Source organism: Lolium perenne, chromosome 4 (assembly GCF_019359855.2).
Source record: "Lolium perenne isolate Kyuss_39 chromosome 4, Kyuss_2.0, whole genome shotgun sequence".
Taxonomy (NCBI): Eukaryota; Viridiplantae; Streptophyta; class Magnoliopsida; order Poales; family Poaceae; genus Lolium; species Lolium perenne.
The window spans coordinates 393,370,617-393,387,921 of NC_067247.2; the positions used below are offsets into that span (position 1 = coordinate 393,370,617).

At 48.3% G+C, this 17,305-nt stretch overlaps 2 long non-coding RNA genes across 2 annotated transcripts; one reads left to right on the forward strand and one right to left on the reverse strand.

Moving 5' to 3' along the window:
- Positions 1-2,782: 2,782 nt before the first annotated feature.
- On the forward strand, positions 2,783-5,167 carry LOC127349301 (uncharacterized). The gene is made up of 3 exons (XR_007880194.2): positions 2,783-3,036; positions 3,114-3,386; positions 4,617-5,167. It is a non-coding gene; the product is annotated as an uncharacterized lncRNA (long non-coding RNA).
- Positions 5,168-12,772: 7,605 nt separating this feature from the next.
- Positions 12,773-16,767, reverse strand: LOC139830748 (uncharacterized). Its single transcript, XR_011744179.1, has 2 exons — positions 16,258-16,767; positions 12,773-13,054 (listed from the first exon to the last, which is right to left on the reverse strand). It is a non-coding gene; the product is annotated as an uncharacterized lncRNA (long non-coding RNA).
- Between the last annotated feature and the right edge of the window lie 538 nt (positions 16,768-17,305).

Here is a 17,305-nt window from a genome sequence, read left to right on the forward strand (position 1 = left end):
GAGGAGGAGCAGCATCAATGACGGTACAGTCGCCAAGTAACATCACCGGCCGGTTAGGGTGTGTTTGGTAGCCCGGGGCTACTCAGATTCTCCATCTCTCCTCAACTATGCTCACCTCAACTATGCTGAGTTCAGATTTTTGCTTCGTTTGGCAGACCGGCTGTGTTGAGAGTTGCTGGGTAGAGAAGCTGTTTGGTGGTCATGTATGAGTAGAGCTGGGACATACAAAAATAAAAAGCAATCGGGTCCCTAAATACAAAACATAAAAGCAATCGGGTCCCTGGAACAAAAATCTCATCATCCCTGGAGCTATCTGGTCGCCGTGGCTGGTGCGAGCCTGCGAGGGCGTGGTGGCGGCACGAGGCCGTGGCTGGCGTGAGGGAATGGCGGCGGCACGAGACCGCGGCGGCGACGCGCGAGGCCCTGGCGGCGCGCGAGGCCTGGCGGCGGCGCGCGAGACCATGGCGGCGGCGCGAGTCTGGCGGCGCGCGAGGCCCCTAAGCGGCGACGCGAGGCCCTGGCGGCGGCGCGGGAGGGCGTGGCCGCCGATGCCGGAGGGCGTGCCGCCGACGCCGCGAGGCCCCTGGCGGCCGGGAGGCGTGGTCGCCGATGCGGGAGGCGTGCTTGGCGGCGGCGTGACGTGCGGGCGTTGCCGGCCAGCGCGAGGAGAGGAAATTTGGGGGAGAATGCCGTGCGGTGGGGGAGTGCAGGGGCGCGGGTCCGGCGGTACGGTGTTCTGCGGGATCAGCTCATCCCGGATGAGTTGCGAAGCTCGATCTGGGCTTCGCTCCTCGTCCCGGCTCTGGGCTCTTTTCCGTATCCCCTCAGCAGTGTGGAGATGGTACGAGCCGGGCTAACAAAGACTGGATTGCCTCAAAATCTCGGTTGGGAGGAGAATTTCTGAGCAGCCCCGGGCTACCAAACACACCCTTAGCTGCTGCAGCCTACGTCCACCCCGATGGTACAGTCGCCAAGTACACGCGGCACCTCTGGTGTGAAGGAAGCTGCAGCCCGCAGTTGCACGTAGACATCGCCCACTGTGGGAGTAGGACGCCTCATCGCGGTGGGATTGTGCTTCAGTGACTTTGTCAGCCCACAAAGTCACTGACTTTGTGTCACTTACAAGTGGGGCCATGTGGGGTCTATATAATGAAGGGTTCCACTTGACCCCACTTGTAAGTGACACAAAGTCAGTGACTTTGTGAGCTGACAAAGTCACGGAAGCAGAATCCATCGCGGTGCCGTTAATGATGTGTGCTGTGGACGATTACCATGCCCTGCCCCTGCAGACCCTCTCGATCGCTTTGGCACGGCCTAGAGCAATCTCAGTTTCTTCCGTCCTCAACGGTCACATTCCCAGCGCAGCGAGGCTACTTTACGAGCATTGCGACGCGTCACTGATCACAACAGTGTCACCACTTATCCAGACACCATCGGTCAATTCTTCCAATGGCTCCACATCATGGGTGGGAGTTATACATATCTCCACTACTTGCTGTTAGAACATGTACATGCAACCGGCCAGCGTTGACTAACGCACCAGCACAAAATCATATCGCTTCCGTTTTCACTATTGGTACAAACAGTGACACAATGCGGGCGGAAATCCCAATTTCGATCAAGGGTTCATATGCTCCCGCTATCACGAAAAATATTTTAAAATGGTCAAAAACAAAATCATGCGTATATGTTGATATTCTATATTCGCACGGCAAGTTTTGCGAAAAATTAATATTTCTTATGTCCTATGTAAGAAACATAAGAAAATTTCTTGTGAAGAGTTTTTTTATCACCAAAGTTTGTCCTTTTTACGAATAGTGAAACATTTTTTGAACCACATGGAACATTAAGATGTACGTTGCGACATTTTTTTACGGATTATTTTTTCAATATTTTTTGAAATTCATTTAAAATATCAGCAGCATTTGCTCCAGAGAGCAAAAATACAGTGTCCCATCATCATCAGCTTCACAAAACCGCATGGCGCTTGGCGGGCCTATATAAGTATGTCACCTCATATACTACGCACAAAAAAAGAACTACTCTCTCCGTACCTGCTTAGTAGGTAGACACGTGTTTTAAGAAAAATGTGTGAACATAAATTTGATCAATCAAATATGAATTATATGTAACAAAAAATACATCATTGGATTCATATTTAAAAGATGCTTTCAATGGCATTTTTTAAATCTTATTGACTAAATTTAAGATCAACCTTTTTGCCTTAAAATACGTGTCGGCCTAATAAACCGGTGTTGAGAGTGTGGTTTTTCAATCCATCAAATCCAAATGAATAAGGCACTCTCGTTTTTCTTTGACTAACAATTACTTTAAATGTGTATATATATTTTTGATATAGAATTTGCATCATTGTAAAGTGTTTTTAATTCAAATTCAATGATACTAATTACGTATAACATAACAATTTGTTTTTTGCAAATCAACATAACAAAAAATTTGTTGCTTAATTTCTTGGTCAAAGTTTATTTTAGAATAATAACAGTGCGCCTTGTAGTAGATTAAGACGTCGAGGGCACTTAAGGTACTCAACTACTAAAATGAGTTGCGCTAATTACCGTGCAGAAAATCTATAGGCATTATAGATTGATACGGAGGGAGTAAAAAAGATCATGAACGATATGATTGGAATTTTACGTGATCCCATTATGTGCGTTCATTTCCACTCCCCACGATCACAGGAAGGATATGATTGGAATTTTACATGATCCCATTGTCTGCAGCCGCCGCTAGCCCGCCCTGCCCTGGCCTTCCTCTGCTCCCCTGTCGTAGAGCCGTATCGCTCACAGCTCCCAGGTCTCAACAGCTTGGGCCTATTCCACCATCACCGCAGTCAACACCACCTCTCCCTCCCACCCCTCGCCGCGGCCGGCCACCACCGCCGACTCAGCCAAGCATCTCCACAATTCCCCTGCCAAAACCCGCCGTCTCCGGCGGGCGCTTCTGGCCGACGACCCGATGAAGTTGCTCACGCGGGTCCGTTACGGCGTCGCCGACTCCTCCCTCATGGCTGGCCAGGTATCCGTTGCTACTACCCGTTCCGTGTGCCGCTGCATTGGTAGTGGATTGATTGATCTGTGCTCTGCCTTGGCCAGGACAAGGTGTGCTCGTTACAGGTACAACCGTACAAGAACGTCATCACGCGGAGGCGGCAGCAGAGCAACGCCGGCACTGACAAGCCCTGACAAGCCGGGGTAGCCTCGGCGTGCCGAATGCCGGGCCTCATATATACCCGCAAAAAATCTCCAGGTGTGATGGGCAAGAGCGAGCGATCGTCATTCTCTGATGCACAAGTTTGTGCTTCAGCAGTTGGCCCCTTTTCTTCTGGATGCCGGCAAGCCATGTCGATTTGATGTCATGTGAGCCGAGTATGTCCTCAGATTCAGAGTTCCTTACACTTCTCAGCACATTTTACTTCGCTATGAACTGATGGAATGCCCCTAATTATGCAAAGTTCGTCACAACATTCTCCATACCTGAAACAAACTAATTCACATAGTTTAGTCTTATCAGTTTTCTTGGTTTTGGTAAATTCACTATCCGCGTAATGTTATATGTTGGCTAATTACCATGGGGACCAATAAAATTTCATGTAATTTCTGACTAAAAAGTTATGTCATGGGGTGAGTCTGGTTTCATTAGTGATTTTGCTTGTAATAATGTAGCTACAACCACTCTGCAGTTAGTTTTGCTGCCTGCTAGTGTAACTGGAGGAGCTACCATTCTGACACTGATCAGGTTTAATCCTTGCAAAGGGAACAAGGACACACAGGAATAGAGGATGCACTGGATGTAATGGGAAAGTGTTAGGACTCCAGCTAATATCTTGCCTGCTATTTCTTTCTTTGACGCAGAATTCATTAACCGTTCTTTTTTGCAGTCATGCACATTTCGGTTTTCAGGAACAAAGCATACACTTGCTGTTACCGCGCAAACCCAAAGTATTTCACTTAAGTCCATGTATTCATTCTGTCAAAGTTCTACAGTGTCCGCTCCTTAATGTACAGGGTACAATTTGAGTACTTACTTGTTCGCACGATCTCACATTGTACCATAATGGTCAAGGCATGTAGCATAAGTAGCATAAAAAACATGTCAACAAGTGGTGGTCATTATATATTTGCTCCAGTAAACCATAGTACTCCACAATCCGTTTAGCAGTTTATCCGAATATGAAGCAGCTTACCTATAGCACTTCTTCAAATCTTGAGCTTACTTCTGCTTGACTGCCTATAGTACCGAATCAAAAAATTGTCATAACTACTTAGGGTTGAGCCTTGTGACCCCATTCCATTAACTGAGTTCATGTAATTTTATTCCGTGCTTCCAATGCTCAAGTTGTTCTCTTGTAGGTCATCCAGTTATGAATAAGTGTTGTGCCATTGTGCCTTCTTGGGCATTCTCTGTTAATGATGCATGTTATCATAGCTTATGAGCCAATTTAAGCTCCTTTGTTGGCAGGGAAGGAAATATCATGTCTAAAGCTCATAGCATAACATTTGGAACCATTGCCATTCTATAAAACATGAAGTTTTCGAATATACGACAAATTTCTGGTAGCAGTAAGCCATTGTGTTGATTGATGTGGTGCTCTGCAGGTTCTGAAGTAGTGGAGCTGAGGCATGGCCCAACATCGTCTGTTAGGAAGCAGCAGTCTGGAAGGTGTTTCGCTTCAGGTTCATTGACAAGTATGGTCCATGCCTTAACGTATTGGAGGCTAACATGAGGACTAACAACATCGGCGGCAACCCCTTCATCAAACTTGTGAAGCACAAAAGCGCGACAGTCATCAATGCCTAAACTAGGAAGGGCTTACATTTTGATTCCTGGAAGTGAAGGCTCTGCTCCTGGAGGGACTCGACTCCTAGGATGATGCAGCTGCCCAGGCCAAGCGGCCTTGAGAAGGCCAATGAATCTTGTGTATGGATTAAGAAAGGTGGTGAAAGATCTGCGTTTTTGCGTTGCTGGAAGTGCTATCATCAAAACAGTGGTAGTAGTGGTGTGTTCGTAGGAGGTCACCTCTTTGTGATTTGGGAGATCTCAACTGAATATTCTCTCTCGGTTGGTGTGTTGCTCAGTAATTGGGGATTGACCGTTTCGAATTGTGATTCCGGGTGGAAGGTTTTCTATTGCTGGTCGTATCTATGATGCTGTTTAATTCGAGTTTAGTGCACATTGCAAAAAGCCTGCACTAAAGTGATAAATTTTGTCACGAAAACGTAAATTGGTAGTTTTCGGAATTTGAGCACAAATGTGGTAGTTTTGTGCTATCAACTCTTCTGGTACTTGTTCGTTTGTTCAAATTTTATCCAAATTTCAAAAGTGCCAGTAAAATTGTTAAGATCCGTATATCGGCACAAATTTGGTAGCCTGCTCTCTGCGGCTGCGAGCATCGTATATACACTATTATGGACAGTATGGTAGTTGGAACGTATCGAAACATGCGCTTACCTGTGCTGAAGAAATACGGGTGGTAAACAGTCGTGTGGTCTTTCCAGAGCCGATTGTGCCGTGTGCCTATGCTTGGACATGGCGCAGCCGGCACACGAGAAGGAGCAAAGACTAGAGCGTCTGCGATAATCGTAACAGTCTGTCGTGAACACCGGCTGGCACGGTCAGCACTCCGCAGTCGGTACAGCGAAGTGCACGCACGAGATACCTCTGCGTGAGGTGAGAGGAGAGCCGCAGTTATATGTGCGCATCGGTCGCTGTAACACGGACGGAGGTGACGGCTCGTCATTGGCTCCGTGCGACGACGGCATAGACGGCGTGATGGAGTGGATAGTGCTGAGCAGGTAGCAGCTCGCAGGCACGCACGCACCCAACTGCTGCCTACCCTCACTCCTTCAGCCGATCTGTACATTCAAGTACCTCTCGTGAGAGGCGCAGTTACACGTAAACATCGATCGGGCACTGTATCACGGAGGAGAGGCCTCATCCTCATCGTGGCGCCGTATACAAAAGTACCTGTGGCGTTATGAGGGCATCTCCAGCGGCGCGACCCAAACGGTCGCTCAGCGACCGTTTTCGTCCACCGTGACCGGAAATGCGTCTGGGGCCTGTTCCAGCGGGGCGATGCAACGTGACCGGGCCGTCCGCGGAGACGCAAACCTGGCTCATCCAGGTTTGCGTCTCCGTGGACGCTCGGCGGTCGCGGAAAATGTCCACGTTGGGTACATTCGGACCCGGTCGGCAATGAGTAGATAAGCAAAATATTTTTCATTACTATTGATTGGCCAAAAAGATCATCTTTACAGAGATGGTTAGTCGAGTTAACCTAAAACTACAACGGCCGTCGCGCGGCCTACACCGGCCTCGGTTACTCGCAGTCGTGCGCCCTACTACTGGCCGCCGGATGGGCCGGCGCCGTCATCGAAGCGGGAGCGTTTCTTGCACTCACGCCGGCGAACGGACATCTCGTCCTGCCGCCTGCGGCGTTCGAGGGCCTCGGCCAGGGAGCTGTCCCACAGGGCCGTCACCGTCGCAAAGGTCACCTTGGTAGCCGCCTGGACCGCCGTCGCCGCCCGGGCCTCCTCCTCCTCTGCCGCCGCCTGGACCGCCGCCGCCGCCCGGGCCTCCTCCTCCGCCGCCGCTGGACCGCCGCCGCGTCCTCCTCCGCCTGGACCGCCGCACGGATCGCCGCCACGTCGGCGACGAAGCGGGCCACTGTCCCTAGCCGCCGCCGTCACGGCTTCGTCCATGGCGGCGATGGCGACCTCCGGCTCCGGGTCTCTGCTCGACCCGCGCGGGAGAAGGGCCCCTACGCTGGAGCGAGTCCAGGTCGAGCACATTAACCCCCTAGCCATGGTCGTCGCATGGCTGGCGGCTTCCTCTCCGCCACCCAAGCACGGCGGCGCCGGGCGTCCCGCCGGGACTCGAAGGACGCGAGCGAGAACCCGCCGGTCACCGGCGAACTCGAAGCGCCCAGGGCACGGGGGTCGTCGTCCGCGATGTCGTGGATGACGGCGTCGGCCGGAGGGCCGCGATGGCCGCCCGCGCCTCCGCGAGCTCGGCCATGGCGTTGGCGATCTCCGCCCTGGTCGCCGCGAGGCGCCCTTCCGCACGCTCTTCTGCCTCCGCCTCCGCGACCTCCGCCTCCGCCTCCGCCTCCGCGACCTCCGCCTCCGCCTCCGCGACCTCCAGGTCCTGCTGCTGGGCCTCAACGCCGGCGGCGGCAACCTCGTCCTCCTCCTCCTGCGGGTGGAGCTGGCGGCACATGTGAACAACGTGCTCCCAACTCATGTGGTCCGCCATGGATGGATGGTAGGGTTAGCTTGAGGTGTGCCCGTCGCACCCGGCGGTGTCCACCATATATAGCCACGGCGGGGCGGGAAACGGCGTTGGCGCGCAGGGCGTTTCCCGCGCGCGCGAAACGCCGGCGAAACTTGCCAATGTATTGGGCGCGCGCGGGAACGATCGTCGTCGCGCGGGAACAGTTAATCGCCGGCGGCAGTCCTCGACAGGACGTAAAACGCCATTAGCGACCTTGACGCTATCCCGGGATAAAATATGCGTCCGCACCGCTGGAGCTACCCCGACGCAAACGGTCGTCCTGAGCCACAACACGTCCGCGGGCCGACGCAAACGGACATTTCGGACGTCCGAAATGCGTCGGGCCCGCTGGAGATGCCCTGATGCCTAGCTACTGTCGACCATGACCATGCCAGGCTCGGATCCGCCTCAACGTCTGCCTCCGGAATAGCCAGCGGTCACATCCTCCACTCCAACCAGGCCCTTCTTCAAGGATAGCCTCGTCATGCCACTGCTCACAACAGTGTCGCGACGCAGCAAGTCCGGTCACCATCGGCCGATTCTTCAAAAACTCCAAAGCAAAAAAGCATGGGAGGTACTGTACACACAGATATGATATCCATGCAACCAGGCCAACGTTGACAAATAGTAGTAGACGAGACAGAAAATCTATTCCCCAACACTATTGGTACACGAAAAGGTAACGCAGTGCGGCACCATTGCAACTTTACACACACGGATTAGCTTGGTGGAAGGAAAACCTATGATCACCTCGTACAAACACACAAAAGTTACTGATCCTTACCACCAGACCTAGGACATGCAATGCGAGGCAGTAGCAATACATGACCGGCTCGCAAAAGATTCAGCTGACAAATCGGAATTCGTTGTGCGTCTTAGCGCTCAAGGTGCGCCAAAGCGAATACAAAAGGACTGCATCATCTAGCTCGATGGAAGCAGGCATACCAAGTTGTAAAAAAAAAAGTTGTGGCATTCTTGGACAGTCACGTAAATGCAAATGACTTACTTCCAAAGTTCTCACTTTGTTCAAGAACCAAACAGAGCCCACCAGGCTTGGTCCAGAGGCCCAGCCCAGCTCGAGGCCCACGACGTAATAGGAAACGGCAAACGATCCTTTCCTTTCCCTTCCTCATTTCATCTTCTAGAAATGCATTTATGTTTGTCTCAATTCTATATATTGAGGCAAACAGAAAAAAAATCCACACAGAACGGCACTTTATTGATGGAGACAAGTCAACACAAAGATTTGCCACATAAATGGTGCGATGCCTCATTAAAACAACTCTTCACACTAACAAAAGAAGCCGATGTGAAAATAATGGCCACCGCCTTGATACCATGGACCACCATGCCAACTCATGACATATCCATCTCCGAGGAGATGAACCAGCTATCCACATATGCTTAATCTCTCCAAGAATGGTGCTACCTCCAGACTTTATTTTAGTTCTGTGGCAAGGCACAAGCGCACCTAACCAACAAAACGTATCGAGTGAAAATATATGTATATAAAAAGTTTTCCGTAATAAATCAGAATAACATGCAGTCATGACAATGCAGAGGAAGTGCCGCGAGCTATAGGAATTTCAAACACTCACATGAGACGTAATTTTAAGTTGTTTCCAAGAGGCCATTTGAATCATGTCAAATGATAGCGATTTCCAATCGAACCGAGCTACAAACTCCATCGTAGTTCGAAGAGAATCCGGTAACTACGAATAGAATCACGTAATTACGTAAGTGATCCAAATCACACAACAAGTTCTGATAGAACCATGCAAGAATTGAAGGTTTCCATGTTGCCACATGGTACTATAAGAATGAATTGCTATGCTAATCATATCCGGAGGTTACTGAAAATCTTCGCATACTTAGTTATAACTCTAGAATATTGTATGTTCAGATTTCCTTTGGACAATATATTCTATATAATCAGCTAATTAAGATATCCCAAGACAAAAATCGATTTTTGCTATGTCTATGTGACATGTTAATCTACATAGGTATCTAGAATTATTCCCTTGTCCACACACCATTCATGTAGACCTTGCAGTTTGGCCGGTGCAAATCCGGGGCAAGAGGCACAAAGATCCAGACCTCAGATTAACCAGATTAACAACAAATCTAACACAGATCGTACGACTTGGGCCCATGAGGAGGTGATGATGTGGCATTGAGTGTGTCCAGTTGTCATTAGCGGGTTGTCTTATAATTTATGAAAAGTTCAAAATCTTCACACAAGTTTAGCCGAATCTCACAAAGATAATGAAAATTTTGAATCTGTTTTGATCCAAATTGTTCAAGTTTTGCCACTGATGGCATGTGGATACACAATGACACATCATCACTCGCTGGTTGGTCCCAATTGTCAGATCTGGTGTTATTTAGTTTAATCTGAGATTTGGACCTATGTTTATACTAATAGTTAGCGATGTTTGCAAAAAAAAAAAAAGTAAGGTGGGTAGTTTGCACAACTAGAGCAGCAATAGTTGGTGGTTTCAATTACCTCTTGGGCTCTTCCGGGAGAGTAGGCTCAGATTATTGCAGCAATCATCCCCGAAATCCTAGGGTTTGGACTAGTCATTATATTCTAAAAACCTCTCTCTACTAATAAATATATATGGCAAACCTTTTCCTTGTTTTAGTTTTTTTTAAGGGTTCCACGAATAAAATATGCACTCGAAACTGCAGCAATTTGATGTTTGACCTGTTAGGTACAAGATAAGCATCCTCTACTTTCTATTCATACACATACGGAAGCTACTGCTCTTGACCAATAAAATCCATAAGCGGAACATCCCCTATTTTCGTTAATCTCCCCACACTTGATGCAAAATTGCAAATCGTATGTGTGCAATGAACATGATGCTTACCTGGAAACGGCTTTACGTCCGGCACCCATCCCATCTTCCTTCATCCACCAGACGGGTTCCGCCAGGTCCTCGTTGTTGGCGGCCTGGTCGTACCTGGCGCCCAGCTCCCTCTTCCATTTGGCAGTCCCAAAACCTTCGTTTGAGCTCCTCGCGGGTGAAGTCCCCGAAGAAGTTGAGGCCGTGGTATGAGTAGCGCTGGGCGTCGGCGTCGATGTGGCGCCGGCCGACGCGGCGGCGGTTTACCTTGAAAACCGCGTAACGGTGCTCCTCCTCGCCGATGGAGCTGTAGGTCTTGTTGTACCTGGCCTTCCACCCCACGAACATCTCGCGGGCCTTCTCCTCCTCTCGCCTCTCCCCGTAAGACACGATCGACATGTACGCCGCCGTGAGCGACACCAGCAGTAGCAGCGCTGCCGCCGCCGCCGTGAGAGTCGTGGACCTCCACCTCCTCATCCCCGCAACCACGAGGCCAACGACGGCAAAGGTTTGGGAATTAGATCTGCATGGCTCTCTTCACCATGGAGGACATTTTCAGCCGTTGAGTCCACCAGCAGACACATTTATAACCGTTGATTGTTTTTCGCGGCACAGCGTGCATCTCGCGTCGTGTGGGGTGTGACCTTGATGCTGGCTTCTGTTGGGTTTCGGCCGGGTTCAGATTGTGTTTTTTTGTCAGTTTGTAGTGGCGTGACATATTTTCTACTCCCTTGGTCTAAATATAAGTGTCTTAATTTTATCTAGACATGATTGTATCTCCAACTATAAAATATATGTATACATACATATGTATCTATATAAAAGTAAGAGACCTATTTTTAGATGGGGGGAGTACAATATTTATAGTACTAAAAATTTGCTCTTTCGGCCATCTCAGCTGCCCCACCGTTGATAGGGAATATTTGCTCCGCGGCTCGCTCGGGAAGTAGCCGTGCAGCACCTGGACGGCGGAGATTACAACCGCATCAATGGCAAGAAGAACTGGCCAAGGAGCTTCCAGTGGATGGCACGGGCGTCGTGGGCCTATGACATCAAGAATGTTTGGCTCGACGGCACCGATTGTGGCGAGCTGAATCTCCCCCACTTCGATGGCCCCACGACAAACTTGGCTCCCGACAATCGCCACATGGCCTCTGCACGCGAGGCGCATGAGGATTGAGAGGCACGCGAGCGGCTCGAAGCCGAGTGAGCCGGCGAGGAATACATGGTTGAGCTCCAGCGCCCCTACCCGAAGCTCGCAGCAGAGGAGGATCAACGCTTTGCGGCGTATGCCGCACTCCGATATGTCGGGTGAGGTAGTGGTGCATCGTCTTTGTTCATTGCAGCTGCCACCCCGTCGTTGTCCAACTTTGTTGCTTCTCGACCTCCCCGCGCTGCCGTTGTACCTCCACCCAAAGTCGTCGCTAGAGCGGTGGCTGGACGAGAACTTCCCCAACACTAAAGACATCGACAACAACGACAACATTGAGTGGTTTCAGGCAAGTTTAAACCTAGTTTTAGTTAAAGTTTGTTGGGGTTTTGAATCCCAGCAAAGAGATTTGTAGGTAGCGGGGGCTTGTGATCACAAACCGATGGGCTAAGAACCTCAAGGCACACACAATGTATATAGGTTCAGGCCTCGGATCGGAATCCAATGACGGCCCTACGTGTTGTGTAGATTTATTATATATAGCATGTGGGGTGCTCAAATAATACCTTGGGGTGTTCCAGCCAAGACATTAGCTAGTATGGTGGACGATGACTAGTAGTCTAGCCGGCGTATCGGCCTGTTTCGGCTGAAAACAAACCTCTATATAGTTTATGAAATGAATCTGATGGGATGCTCCAAGATCCTAAACTATGAGCTCCTTTTTCTCCAACTTCGGTGAGCTTCTCGCGAGTCTTCAAGCTATTGGTGGGTGGATCAATAAGTAGATGGGGTGTATGTATTCGCTAAAAATCTTGGCCAAGAAGAAGACTCCTGTGTCTCTGTATGACGGGGACTGTTTTTGGGGTGCATCGGGTTGTCTCTTCTCCTTCGTGGGCTGCTCCTTTTATACTCTCGGTCATGGACGTTGCGGTATGGCCGAGGGGTTACCGCCGTTGGGTTGGCAGTGTTGGGCTCCTTGGCCACCACTTTTTTGCTTATCGATGGCCTTCCGGGAGTCTGGCAACACGAATAAACCTCTTAACATGAAGAACCGGTGAAAACTTCAATACTACCTCCGTTTCAAGGAATAAGGCGTACGCGTATTCCAAGACGAACTTTCTAATTAGCACCGTTGGATTCGTATTGAAAAACACTTTCTAATGATGCTAATTTCATACTAACAATCTTTATATATTTAAAATAATTCTTGATCAAACAAAAATCTCGTAAAACGAGGACGCCTTATTCCTTGAAACGGAGGTAGTATAACACATCTTGTGGCTCGGTGTCGTGCCAACGCCCGGTGATCTGCCGGTATACCGTATACGGCTTGGTAAAGCGGCAGGACAGACCTTCTCAAAAAACTGGCGTGTCATCGCCCACTGTACGTACTAGGCATGCAGTTACATTTAGACATCGCCCACTGTAGGTAGGACGGAGGAGACGGCTCATCGTGGTGCCGTTCGAAAGTACGTGTGGCGAGTTATGATGCGTGCTGTCCACGCCGTGCTCACCGCAGCTTCTTCTCGGTTTCATTCCGTCACATCATACAACAGTTTCGCGACGCGGCAGTCCGGTCAACTCTTCCAAAACCTCCAAAGCAAGATTATGGGAGGTGTTGTACAGTGTACACACATACTCCTGTTTCCTGTATATAAGCATCAACCAGAGTCCATATTCAGATCGACCTATGCTTCATCTCTTCAAGAATGGAGCTACCGCCAGAATTTGTCCTACTTCTGTGGCAAGGACCGGGCACACCTAACTGGTAAAAAGTAACAAGTGAGAATATATCTATAGGAATTCCAAACACTCACATGGTAAGTAATTTTAAGATGTTTCCAACGTGTTATTTGGAATCATGTCAAATTGCAGGAGATTGTTCTCTCTCTGTCTCTCCACACACACGCGCACAAAGGGGAATGGTGAGATCGTCCATCAGAGGAAAAACAACATATGGGTCCACCAGATTGTCAACCATTAGCATACTATGATCATTTTTCTTTTCCTCGTCAGCTAAACCTATTTCTTCCAACTACAGAGAAACTTAATGTCAATGCTTGATGAACCTACTTGAAAATTATGTTTTTTTCTATAACACTCATCAACCATGAAACAAAATTCTCTTCTTTCTCTTCCATACTGTACAATGTATAAGTAACAGTCATAATTGCCTGATTCGTTTGGTTCACGGTTCGAATTCACAACGTCAGGTTTGATAGGCAGGTTATACATCTCCGATTCGCAAATCGGAGATGCAGTTCGCAAACTTGCTTTCTCTGGTTCGGAAGCTTGCTATAAGATAAATGGAAAATAGAAAAAAAACTACGTTGGTTGGCCCAGCACAAACACCCCAGATAAAATCAGAACTGGACACTGACTGATAAGAATCGAAATGATATGGGACATCTGGGCTATCCCCTCTTGCCCACATTGACCCCACTTTTCCCCTTCCCAGGTCGTGAGAAACAGAGATAGGGGCAAGGCGCCGCCGGAAATATAAAGACAATTGCTGCTGACTTGTTCCGAAAGATGGAGCAGTTTCCTGTTGATTCTTTCAGAAAGATGGAGCTGTTTAAGTCCAGACTCAATGGGAGAAGAGATTGTATTGGTCTATGCCTGTATTCTGAAAGTAGTATAGCTACTAGGCATGTACTGGAATTACGCTTTTCATACGTTTCATTTAGGACTATGCGGTTTTCTTCCCATTATCAGATCAATGAAGACTAGTACTGTAAATCCTAGCTATCGACCAAATACCTAAGCCCCAATTCAGCATTTTTATCAGCCAAGGCCATAAAAGTTGCTTACTCAGGTATAATACTCCCTCCATTCTATGAAACTTGTCTTGACTTTATTAAATTTTGGATATATCTAGACAATAAATAGTAACTACATACATCTAAATTTAGGCAAAGTTAAGTCAAGTTTCATGAGACGGAGGGAGTAGTAATTTGTTTGGAGTGACCAACCAGAAGCCTGATTTAAGAGACGGTTCAAAGTTTTGACATGCTTTTTTTCCTGTAGTTTCGAATTTTAATATGTAATGATGTGATAATACTCATAGAAATAGTGAAGAAAAATTATTGAATTGCTTGGCATGAAAAGTGCCTCTCTGTTGCCGTGTAAGCTAGTTTTCTACCTATGGTACTATGTAAACTGAAAGTAATACAACACACTGCTCACTTACAATGTCAGCAGTTGCCAATTTAATGGCTTCCAAGTATAGAAAGTTAGGGCTTTTATTCTACAAGATAATGCATGAATACTACATGTTTGTTTCAGTTACTTCTCTGCCTTCTTTTTTGTGGTGGGGGACTGGGGGTAAAATTAGCTGAAATGAAAAGAGACAAGACCATGTAAACCTATTGGCACATCAGAACATAGGGAAACGGTAATAGAAAGACAATGTGAACCTACAGTCACAGCAGGAGCTCTTCCAAGTCCGACTGTACAATGTATATATGTTATCCCTCAATGAGAAACCCATGCCCTCAATGTACGGAAAAGGTATACTGACAATACATATTGGTTGATAGAAATATCAATCATCTAGAGCCAGCTCTAAGTGAAAAGTGGATGTTTGTAATTGGATTGAAAACAAAAGACAAAAAATAATAAATAGATATTTTTCATCACAGTGCATGTTGAAACGTTCACTGATGTCAATACATCTTTGCATTAGTTCTGGGAAGACACTACACAGAAATATATCATACGGTGTATACATAATGTCGACAGAAATACAATTTATAGTATGTGTTATCCATATTCCTGCTGTTTTTTTTGCAACTTGGTATGTGGAACTGGCATGGACTGATCAGGAAGTATGGGCAAATGTTTTGCAGGCAACGCGCCAGGGACATTGGCTTCATCAAGGTATATGGTTTTCATGAAACATGAACAGTCCTGAACTATATTATTATTCCTGTGAATCATGCTGCTAGCAGTTTCTGTTCCTGTGGATCAAAATTGACTAATGTAATGACCAGTCTGTTATGCAGTGCTGTTGAATGTTGCTATGTACAGTCATTTGTGTAATCAAGCATTCTAAAAGTTGAATCATATTTTTGTTGTTGCATTACCGTTCAGACATCTGGATTTGCTGTTCTGAAGTGAAGCTAATCAAGGGTGAAGAAATGAATCATTTAATAGAAGGCCTATTTTCAGTTCCAAAATTAGTTATTTGCACAGCACTCTGCTAGTAAACTCCATGGCTTTATGTTTTGATGGAAACTGAATGATGTGACATCCTCTTTCTACTCTATTTATCAGACATTTGGTTTCCAAATGTGAAAATGTTGTCAAATTGATCATGACAACTCAATAAGTGTTGTTTAAGAATTAGCCCAGGCAGCTTTCCTTCTGTATATCCTGCTCATCCTCCCTGCTAGCCCCACTATCTCCTCCTACTAGCTCCCATCTACCGTAAATCGCCGTCGTCTCTCCTTTGGCCCCCCTCCTGCCCACCCTCCCTGCTAACCCCACTATCCCCTCCTACTAATTCCCATCTACCGTTAATCGCCATTGTCTCTCCTCTGGCGCCCTCCTGCTCATGATCAGCATGCCCTGCACACATGCATCAGCAGCAAGTAAGAGGGGCCGCTATCGCGTGACAACGACGGGTCGGCTGCCAGGTCCTCGCCGCCGTCTCTCGCACCCCCCACTGCGTGTACTCTGGCACATCATATGTCACTAAAATGTGGTAGTCATAGGGCAAATATGCAATAAAAATTGTAAAGTGAATGCACTGGAAACTGCAGCAATTTGCTGTTTCACCTGTTAGGTAGGAGATAAACACCATCTACTTTTACTCGTACACATACTGAAGCTACTGCACTTTACCAATAAAAATCCATATTATTTCTTAATGAGGGGGACTGAAGCGGAACATCCTCTATTTTGGTTAATCTTCCCCACTTGACGCAAAATCGTAAATCGTATGTATGCAGTGAACATGATGCTTACCTTGATGCAAAATCCAGCAGACTGTCTCCTTCAGGTCCTCATTGTCGGCGGCCTCCCAAATACCTTGTTTGGAACTCCTCGGTGGTGAGGTCCGCGAACACGTTGAGGCCGTGGTATGAGTAGCGCTGGGCATCGGCGTCGACGTGGCGCCGGCCAATGAGGCGGCGGTTTACCTTGAAAGCCGCGTAACGGTGCTCCTCCTCGCCGATGGAGCGGTAGGTCTTGTTGTACCTGGCCTTCCACCCCACGAACATCTGGCGGGTCTTCTCCTCCTCTCTCCTCTCCCCGTACGACACGATCGACATGTACGCCGCCGCTAACGACACCAGCAGCAGCAGCGCCGCCATTAGAGTCGTGGACCTCCTCATCCCCTCAACCACGAGGCCAACGACCGCAAAGATTTGGGGATTAGATCTGTGGACTGTGCCTCTCTCTTCGCCGCGGAGGACGGTGTAGGAGTAACTACTTTCCTAAATATCAGCTAGCTGAAATTTGATTTCACCATGGGTCACATTTTTAACAGTTGACTAGTTGAATACCCGTGCTTCGCCACGGTTTAACAAATTTATCCAAATTTATCCAATTAGTCAAATTTATATGTATGGAACCCTAGTCGCCACCCTCCCCATCTCCCCTCCCGCCGCCGTCGGATCCTAGTGGGGCGAAGACCGTGCGGGGGAATGATGGTGGCAGTAGAATGTCCCTCCATCATAGCTACGAGGTGTGGCTTCGGCGGAGGATCTTGAGCGGGCGCCTCGGGACGACGTGTGTGTGGCCATGGCACCGGTCACGCAGAGATGTGGCCTCCTCCACCTTCCACGGTGAGGTGGAGACGGTTGTACGGCTGCTGAAGCGGGTGTGTATGCCACCATCGACGACAACGCTCGTGGGTGTCGTATTTCTCGTAGGAAGTTATGGTGGGGTAGCTCTCTCTACATTATTTCCGTGGAAACCTCAGATCTAGGGGAGAACATGCCATCTACCATCGTCGGCGGCATGGTGCAGCGGGGTCTCGATCATGAATGTGGGATGATGGACGCGCACAGGG